Source organism: Tupaia chinensis, unplaced genomic scaffold (genome assembly GCF_000334495.1).
Source record: "Tupaia chinensis unplaced genomic scaffold, TupChi_1.0 Scaffold000060_1, whole genome shotgun sequence".
Lineage (NCBI taxonomy): Eukaryota > Metazoa > Chordata > Mammalia > Scandentia > Tupaiidae > Tupaia > Tupaia belangeri.
Window position 1 is genome coordinate 1,861,327 of NW_006159518.1, and position 22,594 is coordinate 1,883,920.

General features: G+C 43.0%; 1 protein-coding gene and 1 pseudogene across 1 annotated transcript in view; one reads left to right on the forward strand and one right to left on the reverse strand.

Annotated features, from left to right (window-relative positions):
- Positions 1 to 22,594, reverse strand: part of NEBL (nebulette) — a 460,558-nt gene that overhangs the window by 411,296 nt on the left and 26,668 nt on the right. The gene's annotated exons all lie outside the window — the stretch shown is intronic.
- On the forward strand, positions 11,195 to 12,071 carry LOC102478058 (60S ribosomal protein L7a pseudogene; annotated as a pseudogene).

Consider the following 22,594-nt stretch of genomic DNA (forward strand, 5'->3'; position numbering starts at 1 on the left):
GACCTGGTTTGCTTTCTCATTTTCCCTCTCTCTCTCTCTGTCTCTCGCTGGTCAAAATTTTTAAAATAATAACAATAAATAAAAATTAAATATATTTAAAAAGAGCAACACGAACCATCATTTGTATTCTCTTTTCCCTTCACTAGCAAGACACAATGTATGTTTTAAGACCACAGATAAACCAAATTTTCTTCCTCTGGAAACAAACAAAAAAAGCGTACAAACAAAATTACACAATAATCTCATAGATTACAGTATTACACAATAACCTCATAGATTACAGTAGTTATAGTGGAGTTTTGTGCACAAGATTAGCTCACCAAAATATGAAAGAAGGAGAGAGAGGCTCCCAAGGCCAACGATATTACCTCCCCAATGGTGTTTCAAATTCCTATGCACATGTACCATTTAGAAGAAATAATACATCGAGCCACGTAATCTTGATTACTTTATTAGATTAAATTTAGTCTAAAGAATGTGGAACAATTAAGAATCAATAAAAGTAGAGTGGGGGAACACAAACCAAGAGTAATTAATTAAGAAAGATATAAAAGGACTGGGTGCCTGGATGAGAAAGTTCAGGATGGAAAGAGGTAGGAAAACCTGGCCTGTAATGGATGAATTACTAAAGGTTTCCTGTGGAAGGGCTGAGAGTTAAAAATTTGAGGGGACCCAGTCTCTGTGGAAGAGTTGAGAGTTAATAAATTTAGGGGACCCAGATAGACAGTAAGCAAGAACAGATGGACAATGTGGGCAGAGAGATGGAAATCTTTAGACAGAACCAAAAAGCAATGCTAGCTCAGAAACACTGCGAAAGAAATGACAAGTCCCTTTCCTGGGCTTATTAGTAGACAGGACGTAGCCAAAGAAAGAATCATTGAGCTTGGCTATTGCAATCAAAACCTCCAAAACTAAAAAGCAAAGAGAACAATTATTGGGGGTAGGGGGTTGGGACAAGAGCAAAAGGTATAAATATACATAATGGGAATAGAAGAATGACTAAAAAGGAAAGACAGAAAAGGAAGGAAAAAAGGATGGCGGAATCATTGATAATAATGAGTCACAATTTTCCTAAATAGTGTCAGACACTAAACCACAGATCCAGGAAGCTCAGAGAACACCAAGCAAAATAATGACCCCCAAAATGACACCTCGACATATCATCTTCAAACTACAAAAAAATCAAACAAAGAATCCCAAAAGAAGTCAGAAGGGAAAAAAAACACCTTACCTACAGAGGAACAAAAATAAGCATTATGTACAAATTCTTCTCAGAAATCCTTCAAGCAAGCAGAGAATGGACTGAAATATCTGGTTTTAAAAGAAAAACACTAACAACTTAGAATTCTGTACGCTGCTAAACTATCCTTCAAAAGCGAAGAATAATACTTTCCCAACTGTGAAGTGATAGAGGGCTGTGGCTTTGGTTTTCATTTCCCTAAAGACCAATGATGCTGGGCCTCTTTTCATGTGCTTATTAATCATTTGTATAACTTCTTTGGAGAAATGTCTATTCAAATCTTCTGCTTATTTTTTTTTTAACTTGTCAGAGGGCATATGTGCTTACCGCAGTGAGGAAGAGAGACAGAGAGAAAGCGAGACAGCACCACCCATGAAAGACGGTCATGCACAACTCCCTCTCCTCCATTTCTCCCTCCTTTGGGATTTTGGGCTTGCATGCACATATACTCGGCATGTTTTTCAAACCACATCCAGGACTCAAACTGAACAGTCAGCTATGTAAGATCCAGCCACCTTAACCACCATGCCACCAGCTACTCCCTTCTGCCTATTTTTTAATTAAACTATGTATATTTTAATCCAGTTGTAACCATTCTTTATTCATTCTGGGTACAAGTGCTGTATCAGATAAATGATTTGCAAATATTTTCCTGTATTCTGTGTGTAGTCGTTTCACTTTCTTGATAGAGTCTGTCGAAGGGCAGGTGCTTTTAAATTTTGATGAGGTCTAATTCACTTTTTTTCTTTTTTGTGTGTGCTAATCTAAGGTCAAGATTTTTGTTTTATTTTCTTCTAAGACGTTTATACATTTTAATTCTTTGATCCATTTTGAGTTAGTGTTGTATATAGTGTGAAGTAGGAGTGCAAGCTCATTGTTTAGTCAGCTTTCTTTTTGTGACACTTTCAGTCTGCTTTAAGGAAGCTGCAGTTCTCACATCATTTACCCCAGTAGAAGTCATGGCTTCAAAGTAAGAAGAGCAGGTTATGTTTTCAACAAAATTAAATGACTGGTTAAATCACGAGAGGGAGAGAAAACTGTATCTTGGGAGGCTAAGCTCAGTTGGGAGTTACTGTGGGTGAAATGTAACCTGTCATAATGTCTCTATGATCCCAATAATGGGGGAGGGGAGTGCACAGCACAGCAATGAAAGGCATGAGTTCCAAAGCCAGACTCTGTCTTCCTTCTCCTACTTACAAGCTGTGTGACTTTGAACCAAGTTATTCTCTTCTCTGTGCATCAGAGCCTCCTCATCTTAAAATGAAAAGAGAAAAAATAAGAGTCTTCATAGAGTTCTAAGAATTACATGAGTTAGTAGAGACAAAGCACTCAGATCGGTGCAGAACACAATGTGAGTACCTAGTACATGTTAGCTACTAATATCATTTAAGATTCCATCTTATTAATCATACGGTATAGCTTCCAAAGAAATGTGTGCCTCAAAATAACAGCAGAGTTGGCCCAGCCTCAGTGGTGCAGTCGGTAGCGTACTGGACCATTGTGCTAGAAGACATATGGTCAACTGTAGTTTCAGATTCCCAGGTTGGTCCAAAAACATGCTGGGCATGGGTACAGGTGCCCAGCATCCCAAGGAGTGGAGGCCTGAGAAAAGGGAATCACAGCATGATGAAACCCCATCCAGGGTTTTCTCTCTCCACCACTGCACATGTATGTGCGTACACACATGCCCTCTATCATGAAAATAACAGTAGTAACAGAGTCAAGCTTAGATGGGCTGTGTGGCTGCCCAATGACATTTCTGATTCTCCAGGTGATTTCCTTAAATCCCAGTTGGGGATCCCTTGATACTTCTGATCATTCTTATCCTGTGTACAAGTCACTCTCTGTTTTGTTTTCTACTGATCTGCACATTTACCTAGGACAAATTTTAAACAGGTGCCAGATTTTTCTGGCCACAAAAATACTTCAATTAATGAAGTAATGTTCTACTCCCTGAGTCTCCTAGACACAAAGCTGTTTTATAAGGCCTAAGTATTCATATGCCATAGGATTCTGCTTCCAGTTCATTTAGCAGCAGGGTTCGAGATACTTTAGAATGTTAGGGCCAGAGGGCAGGATTTTATTCCAGAATCTCCTGCACAAGTTTCATAAGTTTTAGAAAACACCATTCAATAAATATAAATCCACATCATAAACAACTTCAAGTGTTTCTTCCGAGGCTATCTTTTATACCGTCAATCCCTAATTAGTCAGGTTTAAACCAGTTTCCATTCAGTGATCTCCTACCAGTTAAGAAGCTTCTGGAACATTTTTCTTCCTACTCTCACAACTATACCATCCGTGTGTGTTTAACGATTGCAAATTACTTTTAATATTAACATATGCAAAATACAATTAGATGGGGAAGCCTTCTGGGATGAAATCGTGTGCTGGCTGATGGCTGAGTTCTGACACTGGTTCATTCAGAACCACACTGTTCCCTTTCCCCTGAAAGGAGTGCTACATTTACCCTACACCGCTACTGTGGCTTCAAACAGTTTTCAGGATTCCTCTTACGAATTTCTTTCAGACCCTGTTTGCTATCTGTGTACACACACATCACACACCTTTTAATATTTTATACCTCTTTTAAAAACCCAAACTGCAATTATTCAGCTTGACCATTCGCCCAGTCACCCTCGATCGAAGGGGCACTCATCCAGGTTCCAGAGCACTCATTCACTTCCTCCTTGGACACCTCCTAGGAGTGAGTCATTTTAGTTGAAACAGAGCTTTGTCTGTTACAAGCCCTATTTCATCCCAGAGCCCAAGCTGAGGGCAAAACAGACTGAACTTCCCCTAGGGACACTCAATAACTCAAGAAAACCCATTTTCTTCTTCCAAACTGAATTCTATAAGAATCTAATGGAGTCTCTCTAAGCTAATAAAATAGTAAAACCATTGGGTGAGATGAGGCCACAAGCTCTGTCAACAGGACGGCCCACCCTCCCTTTATCCCACTCTCTGATGCTTCCCTATCCCTATCCTCCCAAGTAGCATTTCTCAGCTCCGTGGCACAGTGGTAATGCACCGTTCAAGTGAAGCTGGATCCCACATGGTGACCTGGTTTGAATCCTCAGGCCCATCGGCCTGAAATACCACTGAGCACACACACATGAGTACCCAGGATTCAACAGGTGAGAGGACTGGGTGAGGGAGCTCATGGTATGACCAGACATTGTAGAGAATGCTTCTGCTTCTCTAGTTATCTCTTTATCTCTCTCTCACCCACTCTCAAGTGCACATACATGTAACTTATCATGAATAAATAAAATTTTAAATGGCATATTGACTATAAAGATTTAATTTCTCAAGACAAGCAGGTAGCATGGTAGTTAAGGAGCTAGACTCCCACATGGCCTACTGTGGTTCGTGTCTCAGACCTGTTGGCTTGCTTTCTCACACTCTCTCTCTCCGGAGAGGGCACATGTCCTATAGGAAATTAAAATAATAATACAAATAAAATAAATAATTATTTTTAAATAAATATTTAATTTCTCCGATCTTAGTAAGCCCACATCCTAGTTACAGCCTCAGAGATTTTTTAAATGCTGGCAATGATCCTTGGCATAATAATATTTGACAATGAGGCACTGAGGAGTTGCTTCTCAGGCCAGGTGAGCTACCAGCATTCAGCCTCTTGCAGCTGCAGGAAATCAGCCAAAGAAACCAAACCACAAAGAGCTCTTCCACGGCAGAAAAAGGGAGAAGCTACAACCGGAAGGACAGGCACACCTGCAGAGGTGCGCCCTGGGCCTGAGACCATGGCTCAGCCCTCCTGAGGTTAGGGGTGGGCCTGTGTAAGGAGGGCTTCTGAGTAAGCAGGATGGATGGCCAACCAACCCAGTTTACCTAGAACAGTAACTGGGTCATCACTGAAAGGCTTATAGTTTCAGTCGCCCCCTACCACAACAGGCTCCCTGCCACCACACCTCCAGACCAGGTCAGCACAAAGGAGGAGGCCAGAAATTAGCAAAGAGGTTAAGAAAGGCCTCTGAGGCAGAACTTTGCAGGTCTTGAGAAGTGCAGATTGGTTAGATTAAGCACAGTTGGTGAAGAGAAGTTGTCCTTCTTTGATTCAATCACCTTCGGTGGTTCAGCCAGGGAGCCCACACCTCAATAGAAGCCACTGGGTCATGCCCCAGGTTAGGTAGTAGACTCCCCTGTTAGCCTAATGGAAAAGACTTCAATGGAAAGTTTCCAAAGTTTGATCTTTGGATCATCTGCATTGAAATAATCTAATGAAATTGACAAAATCCAAGTTCCTGGGGCCCACCGCACACCTGCTGGGCCAGATTCTCTAGTAGCAGAGTTTAGAAATCTGTTTTTGTTTTGTCTTGTCTTAATTTGCCAGAGAGCCTATGCGCTCACCAGAGAGAGAGAGGAATAAAACGCCCCTCCTTGGGACATGGTCATGCCACAATCCCTTCTCCTCTACTTCTCAATTCTGTTGGGATCTGGGCCATGCACACACACACACAGTATCTGGGTCCAGGACTCAAACTGCACAGTCAGTCATGTGAGATCTAGTTCCCTTAACCACCTGGTAATGGGTTGGCCCCTCTATTTTTTAAGAAAACCCCAGATATGTCTGATGATTATTGAAATCTGAGGACTTCCGTCCTGCGTTCTTCCAATCCCTCACTCTCATCCTCACAACACAGGCCAGGGCTCAGTGAAGATTCCTATGTCAGGAATCCTCAGAGTAAGCATAAGGACAGAGGTGAGCTTGTCTTCTAGGGCTTCTCACTTCCATATCCTGCCCCTTCCCAATATTATGAGTCCCCTTTTCCCTCCTTTAGGAGCCCATCCCTTTACTGGCCCACAGCTAGCAGAGCTCACACCAAGGCCCACCTGATCCTAAAGAGCTCTGTGTTTCAAAATCACCTCCAATTTCTCGTGCTTCGACCACCAGAACTATTATTCACACAGTACACTGCAGTTTGCTATTAGGAAAACAATGTGGATTCACTGAATCATTCACACTTGATGGATAAAACTTCTTACTCTTCTTTGTATAACTTCTTATTCTTCTTGGTAAGGAAGGACTGCCTGTGAATTGTTAGGATTAATGGACATGTAGAGAATATTGTTTTAGAGTGTATAGGTTCTTCCTTACATTGTTTTCTGCTCATTTATCTAAGTGTCACAAATGTTTCATAATTCAGCAAGAAGAAGAATTCCACTAAGGTAGCCATTACACAACTCCTTACAACAAGTGCCTATAGGGGAATGACTAAAGAATGGTCTTCGATCTTAGGAAGCTAAGAGTCTAAGTCCTAGCTCTTCCACTTATAAGCCATGTGATTCTTATTTCTAAAATGGAGACAGTTGGATTGGCCCCATAACCTTACAGTTAAAGAAGTCAGACCACATGGTCAACCATGGTTTGAATCCTGGCCCTGGGGGCTTGAAAAATATGGCAGGCATGGATGTGAGTACACCCAAAAATCCCACCAGGATGGAGACATGAAGGAGAGACTGTGGCATGACCACATCCCACTGGGCAGCACTTTCTCCCTCTTCCCCTCTTCGTCTCTGTCTCTCTGACAATTGTGTATGGCCTCTAGTAACAAAAAAAAAAAAAAAAAAATAGCTACAACCATTTATCTCAAAATTTAAACAACTTTTTAAAGCATCGGCAGCAGGTACTTAATAATTACTTACTAGCATTATAAGAGTATGTATATAAGAAATACGTGTGCAAATAACTTTGCTGTATTTACTTACACAAAACTATTCCTGAGTGCTTAGTCTTCATAGTTAACTGTTCAGTAGCCTTGGCATCATTTATAACTCTGAAAAACTGTAGAATAATACATTGGTAATGACCAACCTGGTTTTGCCCTGGGTAAGTGGAAATCTGTAAAATTATTCCTGCAGTGTCTAAGAACACCAAGCCTAGTACTGCTAATCTTCCCTGTAGATTTTCGGCCTTTAAAACTCGCTCAAGGTCATGGTCACTGAGGCTGCTGGCTCCCTGGCTATTTCCTATGGGTGACACCACAGAAGCAAAGTGGAATGAAAAGGAGCTTAGCATGGTAGGGATGATGGGTATTGGCTAATGGTCAGGGAGGCTCCTCTTCGTCAGGATCCCTTCCTAAACGATAATGATGACTCTAACTACAAAGGACAAGGCAGAAAGAAGGATAAAACTGGCTTCTTCAAGCAGCAGAAACCAAACCAGTCTTGCATTACTGGGACAACTAGCAGCACTGTTCCTACTCTAAACACCTTCAGAATGTGTCCATTTTCTGCTAGGAACTTCCAGATCACGGAGAGATGGGCAGATACAAGCTGTGGGTTTCCGAGGTGGGAAGGGTTGATAGCCTTTGGGTTTCTACTGGGCACAACATGTGCTGTCCCAGAAGTTAACATTGAAGAGCTCTCCCAGGAGACAGAAAGAAGAAATCCTTAAAATAAATGGACCATCAACTATGCCTCTACCATGATTACAGGGCAAAAGAAATGCATAGTGAATAGAAATGATGCACAGCTTCTAGAAAAACCAAAAGGGAGGTCAGGGCTCAACAAGATGTCCGAGGGAGAGGCGAGGCAGACCAGAAGCAATGGATGATGACGAAAATGCAACAAAAATTCCAGTGTAATAACCATTACAAGCCTGTGAGCACTTCCTCGACTCTAGGTGCTATATACCATGTGTTGAGCAAGCAGTTAATTTCACTAATCCTTTCAAGGGGGCTTCAAAAAGCCCCTGGAAAATGCGTACTATGAAAATACTATGTACATATTTTAAAAATCTTGCACCAAAATAAACTCATACTTTAATTCCATTTTTCTACGTTTTGAAGTGCCCTCATGTGACAACCCTGCAAGATAGATATGGCCTAGGGACCAGCAGTTAGTGTAATGGCTATGCTGCTGGACTCCCACGTAGTTGACCATGGTTCGCATCCCGGACCCAGTGGCTTAAAACTCACACTAGGCGCGTGTGCGTGCGTGCCCAAGATCCCAAGAGGAGAACGGAGGAGAAGGGATTGCAGTGTGGCCATCCCCCCTGGGGGGTGATTTCTCGCTTTCTGTCTCTCTGTCTCTCTCTGTCTGTCTGGCGAGCGCATGCGCCCTATAGCGAAAACCTCTCCAAAAAATAAAAATAAAAAAAGAAAGAAAGGAAAAAGAGAACTAGAAAACAACAAAGATTAATGGGACAGAGTATCTGCTAAGAAAACAGAGTGACTGCTATTATCCCAGACCGTTCCAAGTAAGCAAAATAAGCTTAAATTACCAAAAGTAAATAGCACGTATTAGCCACTCTCTCTGACTTCGAGATATTCTTATACCTGATCTAGTCCCACTCTGATTCTGTCTATTGTGATTTAGCCTTCGAATCCACGTGAAAGCGATTCAACAACAAAATTCAAAGGAGCACACACTTAGTCATCCCTAGGTCCAATCCGTACACAGAGCTCTCAGATGCTAAGAGAGGTGACTGGCCTAGAAATGTTCAGAATTGAGTTACAGATCACTAGTGGAACGTTTTCTGGAAATCCAAGTCAAGCTCGAAAGGCTATAATTCAAAGTAACATGAAGAAATTAGAGAAGGACATTCTCATCAGCATGAAGCTTTTGAGTGTGGCCAAAGATTTTGAAAGAAAATGTACAATCCAATTTAATAGAATAAAATGACTCTATAATGCTGCCAAGAGTTAAAGAAATGCAGAATGTAATCAAGGAGTGGAGGAAACGGTTGCAGTCTGGATTAGGACACAAATACACGTCTACCCAAATCAGATGAAAGGACATAAAGCTATGGACCCAAGAGATCAAGGCTGAAAATCCATCTCATCCATCTATCTACTGTCATAGCAACCATAAGGGGCTTAGCCTCCTGTTGTCATAGTAATTATAAAATGAATGTATCTGTTGTTCCAAAAAGAACCTGGGCATACGCCTTCTTGACCCCAATTTCCATCAGATAAACCACTGTACAGGGGCACCTGTTACTGGCCCTGTCACCTCAATCCTTAGCCTTAACCTCAACCTACCTCATATAATGGACTTGCTTCCCGAAGTAAGCATGTGTCTTCACAGCACTGGGAAGGTATGGAATTAAATATAGACATGCTGAAGTAAATAAAAGCTGGAGTATTAATAGCTTTGTGGCAAGTTCGGAATAATCTTTGTACATTAGGAACTAAAGTATATGGCGTGCTTGAAAATCTGACATCTTTGAGAATGTGCCAGATTGTAATTGATTTTAGACGTGTGATTGAGGAAAAAGAGAAAATGTGAGTGAGTTTTTTTGTTTCTTCCAGGACTGAATAAGAAAGAGAGAGAACGAGAGGCACTCCCAATAGGGTCTTTATTCCATAACCTCTCCCCAGCTTCAGCCTCAGAACACAGGTACACGCACGCTCAGTGTGTTGCGAGCAGTCTCCGAAAATGAACTTGGAACTTTCTCAGTGGGTCAGCCTCAAAGAGTGTTATGTTACTGCTGCACCACCATCTGGCCTCCCCAAATAAAAGTGTTTTCAAACAATTTTAGAAAGTTAAGACAATTAGTGGGGCTGGCAGATGGTATGGTAGTTGAGGTGTTGGACTCCCACATGGCAGACCATGCTTCGAATCCCGGACCTGGAAGCTTGCTTTCCTACTTTCCCGTTCTCTTTCTCTGTCTCCCTCTGGTCAAATTAAACAAATAATAATAATGGTGATAAATGAAATAAAATAATTCAAAAAAAAGAAAGACAATGAGAATCTACTGTATTTATAAGTTTGATATTTCATTTGTAAGAATTATTCTAGTAGGAAAGAGTTTGCTAAGGTCTTCCAGTTTCCTTTATTAGGTATTTAAAGTAATTAAAAAGGAGGGATATATTTATTTACAAATATAAAGTTAAATGTTTATGGAAATGTGATTAAGTTAAGAACTAAATAGATTAAGAGGAATTTAGTCTAACTAACTTTAATTTATTGAACATTATTTAAAGCAAACACCTAAAAATTTTTTATCCTTTTTATTTATTTAATATAGGGGACATACGTTCACCAGAAAGAGATAGAGAAAAGAAAAGTAAGAAAGCACCCCACACACACACCCCTCCAGTGTGGATGGCCATGCCAGAATCCCTTTTCTATTCTCTTCCCGGGATTTTGGGCATGCACGCATATATGCTGGAAGTGTCTTTCAAGGGGACCCAGTAGCCTGAAAATCACAGCAGACGTGTGCATGCATGCCCAAAATCACAAGAAGGGAATGGAGAGGCAATTGCAGTATGGCCATCCTCCCTAGGGGCCAATTTCTCACTTTCCCTCCGTCTATCTCTGTCTCTCTCCAGTGAACACATAAGCTCTATAGTAAAAACTTTAAAAAAAAAAAAAACACTTAAAATTAATAACAAAAACATATATCTCCCAGAAGATAAAGGAATAGACCAAAAGGCTAATTACAGAAATAAAAATGTCCCAAAACATTAAAAGATGCTCATCAATTGAGCAAGGAATTGAAGGATCACAACCATTAGATACTGTTCCATGCCACTTTCTGTTGCTTAATGACTGAATACCTGAAACTGACTATTTATAAGAACAGCGGTTTATTTAGCTTTTTTGTTTTTTCAGTCTTAGAGGTCCAAGGTGAAGGGGCCACACCGGATGAGGGTCTTCTCACTAGAGGATGAGGAGCAGAGGGTATCACATACTGAAAATGAGCAAGAGCATGAGCAAAGCGCCATGTGTCTGTCTGTCTGTCTTACTCCCTTTACACATAAACCTACCAGGACTCAATCATGGAGGTCCCATTCTAACGGCCTTAATTCTAATCACCTCCAAAAGGCCCCAACTTCCAACCCTATAACTGGATTAAGTCTTCGCTCTCTTAATCCTGTCAAGATAGGAACCAAATCTCAACACATGGGTTTGAAGGATGCTATTTTTCATCCAACAGATTGGTCAAATTTGGAAGCATGTATTAGCAAAGGTGTGAAAAGATGGGTATTTTCACTCTCTCGAGTCACCAAGATGCCAAAGGGAAAGAAGGCCAAGGGGAAGAAGGCGGCTCCAGCCCCTGCTGTGGTGAAGAGGCAGGAGGCTAAGAAGATGGTCAATCCCCTGTTTGAAGAAACGCCTAAGAATTTTGGCATAGGTAGGACAGGACATCCAGTCTAAAAGGGACCTCACCCGCTTCATCAAATGGCCCCATTACATCCGGCTGCTGCAGCGGCAGAGTGTCGTCTTCTACAAGCGGCTGAAAGTGTCTCCTGCGATGACCCAGCTCCCCCAGGCCCTGGACCACCAGACAGCTACTGAGCTGTTTAAGCTGGCCCACAAGTACAGGCCAGGAATGAAATAGGAGCAGCAGCAGTGCCTGCTGGCCCAGGCTGAGAAGAAAGCTGCCAGTAAAGGGGATGTCACCACTAAGAGGTTGCCTGTCCTCTAGAGTCATCAGCACTGTCACCACTTGATGGAGAATGAGAAGGCTCAGCGGGTGGTGACTGAGCTGGCTGTCTTCCTGCCTGCCCTGTGTGGGAAGATGGGGGTTCCCTACTACATTATCCACGGGAAGGACAGGTCGGTCCACAGGAACACCTGCACCACTGTCACCTTCACACAGGTAAACTTGGAGGACAAAGGCGCCCTGGCTAAGCCGGTGGAAGCCATCAGGACCAATTACAACAACAGATATGACGAGATGCACCATCACCGGGGAGGCAACGTCCTGGGCCCTAAGTCTGTGGCTCATGTGGCAAAGCTGGAAAAGACAAAGGCTAAAGAGCTTACCACCAAACTGGGTTAAATGTGCGCTGTTGAGTTTTCATAGAAATAATAAAATGCTCTTCTTTGGGGTAAAAAAAATAAATGTGTATTTTCATATGTGGTTTTGGGGAAGGCAGGTTGCTATTGCCTGTTGGTGGAGAAATTTGGTATGATCCATCAAAATATTAGAGGTGTATGCCTTTGGACTTGGCAAAAATATCTCCCAATACTGTCGCAGAGAAACGCTCTTACATGTACCAAAAATATATGTAGAAAGATATTCCGTGCATCTCTGTTTACTTAAATGTAACTGGCAGACAGTTAAATAATGAAACACCTATACTATGAAATATTAAACTGCATAAAAAGAAGTAAGTAGGTTTATTTATTTGTTCTGACATGGACTATATCATGAAACTAGAACAGTACCTGACACATAAAGAGTAGTTCAGTGAATATTTGGTGACTAGATGGATATTCACCCCTTCCTAAGACTGTAGTCTACCTCATCTGCTTCTTATGCTAACCTTATAACACAAGCCGAGCAGGTGTGACTGTTTGGAGTGTAAAGTTCAAGGTGGTTATGGCCTACCCAAGATCCCCAGCCTAAGGTATGAAGTCAACCAGGCTTCAGAACCCACAAAACCTGGTCCACTAGTCAATGCACTCTGCCTGCGGACATCCACCGTGCCCGCAATGAGGCAAACCTGGGGGAAGCACCAGGTTTTTAAGCAAGGGGGGTGGGGGGTGACTCAGCAATTGCTTGCTCACTTGGACTGACTGAATCTTTCACCGGCAAAGCCCTCCACTAGGTGAGCCTTGGCTCTCCAGACTGCTGCTCGGGCCTATTGGGTCTCTAACAACAGGTCTGAAAGGAGGTCATTCAACAACGAATCGTCATGGAAACCCTAAACCACTCCTTGCCCCTGGAACAAAATGGAGCGGGAAGGGAATGAGGAGCGTTTGTTAAGTGCCTGCTATGAGCCGGGCATGATGAATAGAAAAAAATTCATCTGAGTCTTCCTTTACAAATCACCCAAAGAAAAAGAAACTGTGCATTGTTAGACCGAGTACAGGACAAGCTTGCATTCCCACTTAATCTAGGTCAGTCATGATGGCAAAGGGAGTTTCTTTCACATGGAGCATTCTCAGTGCATCCCTCTTACACCACACGTGTCAGATGGCAAGATCTACAACACCATAGGTCCTGTCTCTGCCTCCAGCACATGGTCCACCTATCGCTGTCTGGAAGACATGATTCAGACACACTAGAAAATATTCCTGGCTGATCTGGAAAACACAAATACTCTGTCTTGGGTAAGTGAGAAGACAGTCAATCTCTGCAGAAATTTTAGATGCTGTGCTCTCGACAGAGTTGAATCTTTTTTCACTTTTATCCATCCTACTCTTCCATTATCAGGAAAATGGTGAAAATGGTGCTATGTTTGGGCATTGTTACCTTGGAACTTTCTTAATTACAGAAGCTCTTAGCAACTGTTGCTTAGTAACAAACGCATTTGAAATAGATTTGTTGACTTATTATGAGATGCTCTGAAAAGACCTTAGAGTGAAATTCACTGACGGAAAAAAAACTGTAATGACCTGATAAAGTAAAAATATTTTTTCAACTAGGAAAGTACTTGCTAACTTAGAGTATTGCTAGGTCCCAAAAATATCACAATTTCTGCAGTAATTTCATAATATTGTATACTACTTTATGACTGATCTATTCTTTCCAGAACTACTTCAGACACTGATCTGGCTGAAAGGCTATCGAAGCCCTGTGAAGTAGGCCTTAAAGTTTAAGTCAACACAGGATTCTACACAGAAAAGACATAGCTGCTGGATTTCCACAAGTTCACAGTATCCTTCCTATAATAATCTCTTTTATTGATTATTCATTTCTTCCATGAGTGAGAGAGAGAGACCGACAGAGAGTGTATGTCCAACACGATCTTGAAGCTGCAATTCGCCTCTAGCTTCAGCCAATCCCCCATCATGGACAAGTTCATGCCCCACGTACTACCAGAGATCTCTGGACATGAACCTGCAACCTTCCAATGTGGATCAGCCTCACAGAGCATTGAGTTTTACTGTTGTGCCACCGTTCCAGCCCCTTCCTGGCATAGTTTTGAACACTGCTTTCTATCCAAGATTTCAGAAGTGCCTGAGGCTTCTAGTGAGTTTTCAAGTCAGAAGGAAAAAAACAAGGAAGCATTGCCTCCATCTTTCCAAGAATATGTCTCCAGCACCTGTTAATAAAGTCTGTGAGAAAAGTGGAAACCGAAATGCATTTTAGGACTCCATCCTACCTACCTCTTCCCCAAACAAACCTCAGCCCCACACTTGCTCCTCATTGAGTCTGTGCCCTCCTCCCTGCTTCCTGACAAAATTTTGCCATCTGTTCCAGTTTCCACCTCAGAAACTGGGGGTCTTCATCCATTATCTCGGAACAGAGGATCCTCCCTGGCTAGATAAATCCCTTCCCTGCTATGTACCTTTCTGGTATTCTCCTCTAACTCTGCTTTTCTTCCAGTCTCTTTTTTTTCTTTTCTTTTTTATTTGTTTTTCCTTTTGAAGTCTCAAAAGAGGAGCCTCCATTCACTGGCTTTCCTTTCTCACTTCCCACTCCATCCTCAACCCACTGCAATCTGACGTTACCTCATAATTTCCTCTTACAATCACCATTTCTGTTGATTCTAGAAAGATTTAGATGAAAAGTCATCTAAGTTTTAGGGCCAGGTAGTGACACAGTGGTAACACAACTGGACTCTCATGGGAAAGGTCCTGAATTCATGTCCCTGGACCTCCCTGAGCAAGCCCGCTGCGTTGATCTGGGGTGGCTTAGATGGGGACCAGCAGTTCGCGTAATGGCTATGTTGCTGGACTCCCATTTTGTCAACCACGGTTTGAGTCCCGGACCCAGTGGCTTAAAACTCACACCGAGCATGTGTGCGTGTGTGCCCAAGATCCTGAGAAGAGAATGGAGAAGGGACTGCGGTGTGGCCATCCCCCCTGAGGGGTGATTTCTCACTTTCTATCTCTTCACCTCCCGGTCTTTCTGGCGAGTGCATGCGCCCTATAACAAAAAAAAAAAAAACAAACAAATGCTGTTGTGGGGAGCAGGAAATGGCATAATGGTTATGTCACTGGACTCCCACATAGTCGACCACAGCTCGAGTCCCAGACCTAACAGCTTAAAGAACACACCAGGCGCATGTGCATGCATGCCCAAAATCCTGAGAGAAGAACAGAGGAGAATGGATTGCAGTGTGGCCATTCCCCCTAGGGGTGATTTTTTCCCTTTCTTTCTCTGTGTCTCTCTCTGTCTCTGAGCGCACCGCTATGTTGCAAAAAAAAAAAAAAAAAAAAAAAAAAAAAAACTTTTATTAAACTACTGTCTCTACCAACATGCTTCTCCCAGTGCTCTGCTTCACAAGTCCCTGAAGGGGACTGTCACTGAGCCTCTGCATTCAGAGACATCCCACAGCTGTTGTTTGTCCTTCTAAGCACTTCCTCATCTGACAGGCTCCCTCCTCTGTTCAACGGCCATCTACAGCACTCCATGTTCTACAGAAGTTTCCTCTCTCGGTCTTTTCTGCTCCATAAGCCCACCTATCTTAATCCATCTGCCCAGAGATGCCTTCAAATTTACCCCAGCCCATGCCCACACTCCTATGGTAAGAGAAATCAGCTTTCCCTGACGAAGGCAAAATGTCCACTAAGCGAGCACAAGAACTTTCTATGTGGCTGCTCAGAACACCTTGGGTTGCCTCACAGTCTACACTCATTTACCTTGGCTGTCTGACCCCACGGACATTCGAACTTGAGGCCGTATTCAGGAGTCTATGCTATCTTCCTGCAGCAACCCCCACTCAATTTGCTCATAGATTCCTGTATGAAACAAGGATTTATCAAACCCAAATACTTATCAATGTACCAGGCATTGTTTTTAGGCAGTGACAACACAATCATGACCAAAAAAAAACTAATAACAAAACTTTCCCTTATCTCAAGAATTCAGAGGGAAAAAAAAAAATCACGGGATAAAGAATTATTCAAATATAAAATAAGTGCTAAGAAGAAAAACTAAGTAAAACTACATACAAGAGTCTATAACAGGAAGAACTAGCCAAATCAAGGAAGCCATCACGGTTGAAAATTGAGCACTAAAGAATGAAAAAGTATCCGGGAACAGCAGATAGTGTAATGGTTATGTCATTAGACTCCCACATAGTCGACTGCGGTTCAAGTCCCAAACCCGGCGGCTTAAAACTCATGCCAGGCACATGTGCGTGCTAACCCAAGAGGAGAATGGAGGAGAAGGGATTGCAGTGTGGCCATCCCCCCTGGAAAGTGATATCTCGCTTTCTGTCTCTCTGTGTTTCTCTGTCTCTCTGGCATGCTTGCTCACCCTATAACAAAAATCTCTTAAAAATTGAAAAGGTATCAAGGGAGAGTTCTGTGGTTGGAGGGGGGTAGTTCTAGAAAGAGGAACATTTGCAAAAACCCTGGCTCTTTCTCAAATTACTTACCCAGTATACACACCCTTACGAAGCCTTTCTACTAAGTTATGTTTCTTTTTTACCATATTGTTATATTTTTTTAATTGCCAGAGGGTACATGTGCTTACCAATGAGAAACAGGGGAGAAGAAAGCCCCCCACCACGGGGCATGTTCATTCCACAATCCCCTCTCCTCCATTTTCTCTACCCTGTTGGATTTGGGGCATGCACACATGTGCCTAGCATGTTTTCAAAGCCTCAAGGGCCAGGATTCAAACGGTGGTCAGCCAAGTGAGATCAGGCTCCCTTAACCACTAGACTATGGGGCCAGCCCCTGGCATATAATTACTGACTTCTAAACTAAATAAATCAAAATCAGAGCCATAATTGTTTTCAAAAGACAGCTGAAATGTACAATAATTAAGCCTAGGTTTTGAAACACATACTTACAAAACAATTTTTCTGTATTTTGATACCCTAGTTTATTTGCAACGCGCATCTTTTTAAACTAAGAATTTATATCAGAGTACTGTAAGCTTTCACTTCTCGTCAACTTTCTGACAGTCTGCTCAGAACAGCTGCTACCATAAAATTTAATTTGCCACTTCCCAAAAAAAGTCACTTCGATGTAAAACAACTTTGCCTTCCTGCTAATATTTTACAACCAATTAAAAGTAACATGATGGACTGAGAGTCTGCCCATGAGGCTCCCTTCCCAGACCTGCATTGCTACAGAGTGGGGGGGAACCATGCAGTCACGTGGGCTGAGGAACATACAACACAGCTCCAAACTGGGGCACCACCAAGAAAAGAAACTGAGGGGAGGGGATGTTTGGCAAATAGAAATGAGATGTGAAAATTTCAGAATAATTAGCTGTGTAAATCTTTCCAAAGTTTAAGAGACAGAGTTGTTCTGCGCTTCTAATTAACCTTCATGGTGACCATTCTTTGTACACCTTCTGTGCGAAAGTCACACCCGAAGCCAACACATTGGCAAACCACCGTATGGCATTTATTATTAGCCCACAAAATGAAAACTTTCTTCAAATATTTTCCTAGGTGCCTAAATTGCACAAGAAAATTAATAGGAAGTGGAACTTGGCCAACCTCTTCATCGCTGGCTGCAGAACAAGGGTCCGTTGTCAAAACCCATCCACACCAAGGTGGTACTCTATGTTCAAAAGAGGTGACGGGAATGTTTCTTCAGCCAAACCCTGGGAAATTAATGACCACCACTTGGAAATACAGTCTGTTAGGGGGACTGCCCCCTAACAGATCATCTCTGAAAGGCAAGGACAGGAAGGATAGAATGGAGGAGGGCCAGGAAAGGAAGTAAGGTTATCTTTCAGGAAATCAACAAAACTCGATCAAATTCCAAATTCCCCCTAAAGCAACCTAGGCCAAAATTATATTCAAGAAAGAAAACTTTTTTTTTTTTTTGGAGAGGTTTTTGCTATAGGGCACGTGCACTCGCCAGACAGACAGAGAGAGAGACAGAGAAACAGAAAGCGAGAAATCGCCCCCCAGGGGGGATGGTCATGCTGCAATCCCTTCTCCTCTATTCTCCCCTCGGGATCTTGGGCACACATGCACACACGCCCGGCGTGAGTTTTAAGCCACCGGGTCTGGGACACGAACCGTGGTCCACTACGTGGGAGTCCAGCAACATAGCCATTATGCTAACTGCTGGTCCCAGAAATAAAACATTTTGTACATCAAACAACACACATCCTGTAATTCACTCTGCTCAAGTCAATAGTAGTGACTTCACCGCTGACAATGACAGAAACGTCCCGCACCGTCCACTTCATTAGATCCTCACATGCTAGTAACTTTCAGAGGACAAACTACCCTCAAGGACCATGGCCTCGTGACACCTCTGGGTGCATTTTGACAACAAAATATACTCTTACTTGCACCAAAGGTGATCAAACCCATGGCTGTCCTCTTAGCACACATACATGAAACCTTTTCTGGTCTCTTGGTACTTTATTTTTCAAGTGGTCAAAGTGATCCCATTAAAACCTGTCACGGAGCCAGCAGGTGGCATGGTGGTTAAGGCTAAACTCCAGCATGGCTGACCACAGTTCAAGTCCTGGACCTGGTGGCTTGAAAATCATGCCAGGTGTAAGTGTGTACGTGCCCAAAATCCCAAGAGGAGAATGGAAAAGAAGGGACTGCAGCATGACCATCCTCCCTAGGGGGTAATTTCTCAATTTCTCTTTCTCTGTTTCTACCTCGCTGGTAAACAGACGCACCCTATGGCAGAAACCTTCAAAAAAGAAAAACCTATGTTGCTCCTCTGCTCCACACTCCAGCAGCCCCCTCTTTCAGAGTTTCTCCAACTCTGCAGCCCCTCCAGTGGTCCCCATCTCTTGTGACCCCCACCGGACACCTCTCAGCTGCCCTCACAGCTCCTCTTCCTACACACCACGCAGGTCTGTCTTTCCTACTCCAGGTTTACTCCGCGCCCCTGCTAACCCCATGCCTCCACCACGTTTCACTCAGATATGAGGACTGGCCTTCTCTGACCAACTTTTCCAAATGAGAAGCCTACTCCAAACCCTGCCCAACTCACTGACACCCTCTCTCCCATCCCAGCTTGATTTTTCTCCATAGAACTTACCGCTTTCTAACATAGTAAAACTTCTCATCAAAATGGAAGCTCTGCAGGGCTTGTCCACCGCTTTGTTCACTGCTGTGTTCTGAGTGCCTGGAATAGTATCTGACTCACACAAATCAACAATATTAAGTAAAGGAATGAATGAATCTGCCATTGACAGAATAAGTGAAGCAGTGACTGAATCCCACCATTGAGAAAGGGAGCAGGGCCCAGCCTCTGTGGCACAGTTGGTGGCATACCAGACTGCAGTGCTGGAAGCCACATGACAACCACAGTTTGAATCCCCAGCCTGGTTAGCCTGAAAACACACAGGGCACGTGCACAAGTGCCCAGGAGTCTAACAAGCCAGAGGACTGGAAGAAGGGGGTCTCAGCATGACCAGACGCTGTGTCTCTGTGTGGAGAGAGTCTCTGTCTCTCTCTCTCTCTCTCTCTCTCTCTCTCATGTATATCTAAGGCCTATCATGAATAAAAGAAAACATTTAGAAAGGCAGGCAGGAAGGGAAGAAGAGAAGGAGGGAGGGAGGGAGGAAAGAAGGAAAAAAGGAACAGAGGAGGTGAGTTTGTCCTCCTGGGCTGGATGGGAAAACGGGCAGTCAAGCCTGACTTTGCTTTCACCTTGGTCAGCCTCTAAGGAATCTGGGATTTCAACATAGTGCGAGCCACAGTGGCCTCTCTTTCAGGCTCCCCTGTCTGATCATCCTTCTGGCCCCACAGGTCATGAACTAATCTCACAGTGAGGACAGTGATGACGGCATAATAAGTAAAATCCATTAGTCCTAAGAATTCTCTTGGCATCCAATGAGCATCTGCTACTCCATTTCCCAACAAGACAGAGCATCCTTGGGCCACGCCTCCCATCACAAGCTGCAAGGACAAAAGTATGTATCATCAAGAAACATTGAACATAAGGCACCAGCAGTTAGCGTAATGGCTATGTCGCTGAACTCCCATGTAGTCAACTGCAGTTCGAGTCCCAGACCCGTGGCTTAATCTCGCACCAGGCACGTGTGCATGCGTGCCCAAGATCCCGAGAGGAGCATGGAGGAGAAGGGAATGTGGCGTGACCATCGCCCGTGGAGGGTGATTTCTCGCTTTCTATCTCTCTGTCTTTCTGGAGAGTGCACGTGCCCTATGGCAAAAACCTCTCCAAAAATAAAAGAAATATCGAACATAAATCCAAAGCAAGGAAGACCAAAAAGAAACAGGAAGAGGAAATAATTTGATCTAAACTTTTAACTAACCTACCCGATTGTAGGTCAGGTAGCATCACACTTGATTTCAGGCACACACCCCACTCTGAACTCAAGAACTCTGAACAGGCATTTAACTTCCTCTAAGGAGAAAGAAGACAGACTAACAAGTCAAGCTCTAGTTCAGGAATCCAATGACCACAAATCTTTTCCTGTTTATTCTTCTAAGTGAAAAGTGATCTCGGAAAAAGTAACTCTGTATCAACCTCCTTGTTTGAGGCAACATGGATAATACAGTAGCCTTACAGAAAACCAGCACTACCTTATGTACTTAGAACCAAGGCCTCTGCCTTCTTAGACTCAACCTCCCTTTCCAGCCTTTGAGGAAATCCCAGATTCCAGTCTACTTAGCCTTAAATTGTCATAGCATGGGGTTTGGCTCATAAATATGCAATAATAATGGAAATATTTGTAAATCAGGCACTTGATATGCATTATCGCCTGTAAATCTCTACACAACTCTAGGTGGTAAGGGCTCTTATTATCCTCATTCTCCAGAAACCGACACTACGACTGGATGGATAAGGTGACTTTCCACGAGTCCAGAGCTCACACTTGGTCTCCTAACGACTTCACTCAGCAGCAAGGTCTCGAAGGCTAATGTATATAATTAACTTCTAGAAACAAAGTACCTATGGAAATAAAGTGAAAGTCTTTACATCTTCAAACCAACACGCAGGGTCCAGCCGTCGAGGCACCCAGAGTAGGACGTCACTCTGCGGTGTTAGAGCCACATGGAAGACCACAGTTCAGAGTCCAGCCGACCTGAAACATGCTAGCGCATGCACACCTGCACCTGTGATCCCAGCTGGCTGGAAGGCTGGGGGCGGGGGAGGGTTGGGGGCGGGTAATGCAGTGTGACAAAACCCTGTTGAAGGTGCCTATTTACCACCCACACCCAGGAGAAATAAATAAGCATATTTAAAAATAAATAACATGGGGTCAGCAAATGGCACGATGGTTAAGGCGCTGGATACTTCCACGTGGCTGACCACAGTTTGAGTTCCAGACCTGGTGGCTTTCTCTCTCTCTCTCTCTCTCTCTCTCTCTCTCTCTCTCAGCGACTTTCTCTGGTCAAATCAAAATAAATGAATGAAGATTAAGTAAATAATTATTTTAAATACATATATAACGTATAGAACTGCATTATTTGTGTTCAATGGTGCAACATGCAATAAGGCCACATAAAGTAGAAGAGAGAAAATAGAGAAGTCCTTAATGAACATAGACATGAGAGACATTTTTCAGAAATAGGGGTCACCTTCTCATGTCTGTGAAAAACTACTTACTCATATGGACTTAACCATGACGTTCTGCAGCTTGGAGAATAGCTACTCTCTCACACACGGAGGTGGAACTTAGGAAGTGAGCCGCTCACAGATAAACTGTAACGTTCAACCTTCCTGTCTCTGCTCTCAGGTGCCTGCATGTTTACAAACCCGCAATACAGAAGGACTGGAGCAGCACAACGCCCCAAAACTACAGCGCTACCTCTCCACATCACTGAAAATGTTACGGATGATGTAAGGGAACGTCTTCAAAAAATTCATCAAAAATGAGCATGTTGAAAAAACTATGCATGGACCTCAAAACTCGTGCACCAAAATACACTCCTACTTTAATTTGATTTTTCTATGAACTCGTCCAAGTTTCCATGTGTGTGCGTTTTCCTCAGTTAACAACATCATAAAACAAATCTTCATAGCAAGAATCTCTTTTAATATGTTTCGCATGAGGGAGCTGGCAGGTGGCATGGTGGTTGAGGGCACTGGACTCCCACATGGCCAACGGTCGTTCAAGTCCTGGACCTGGCACCTTGCTTTCTCTCCCTCTCTCCCTCTCTCTCCCTCTCTCTCTCTCTCTCTCTCTGGTCAACTTTAAATAAATAAAGTTGAATAAAATAATTCTTTAAAAAATATGTAAAAATGTGTTTTGCATGAGTAAATTTTTTTAAGAATTATTTTATTTTATTTTATTTTATTTATTTATTTTAATTTGACCAGACAGGAAGAGAGAGAGAAAAGGCAACCTGCCAGGTCCAGGACTCGAATTATGGTCAACCATGAGAGAGTCCAGAGCCCTTAGCCACCATACCACCTGCTTACCCCTGCATGAGTAAATTTTTTTTAAAAAATAACAGAGGGGCCAGCAGATGGCATAGTAGGTATGGTGGTTAAGGGCACTGGACTCCCATATGGCCGACTGTGGTTCACATCCTGGACCTAGTGGCTTTCTTTTTCACTTTCTTTCTCTCTCTC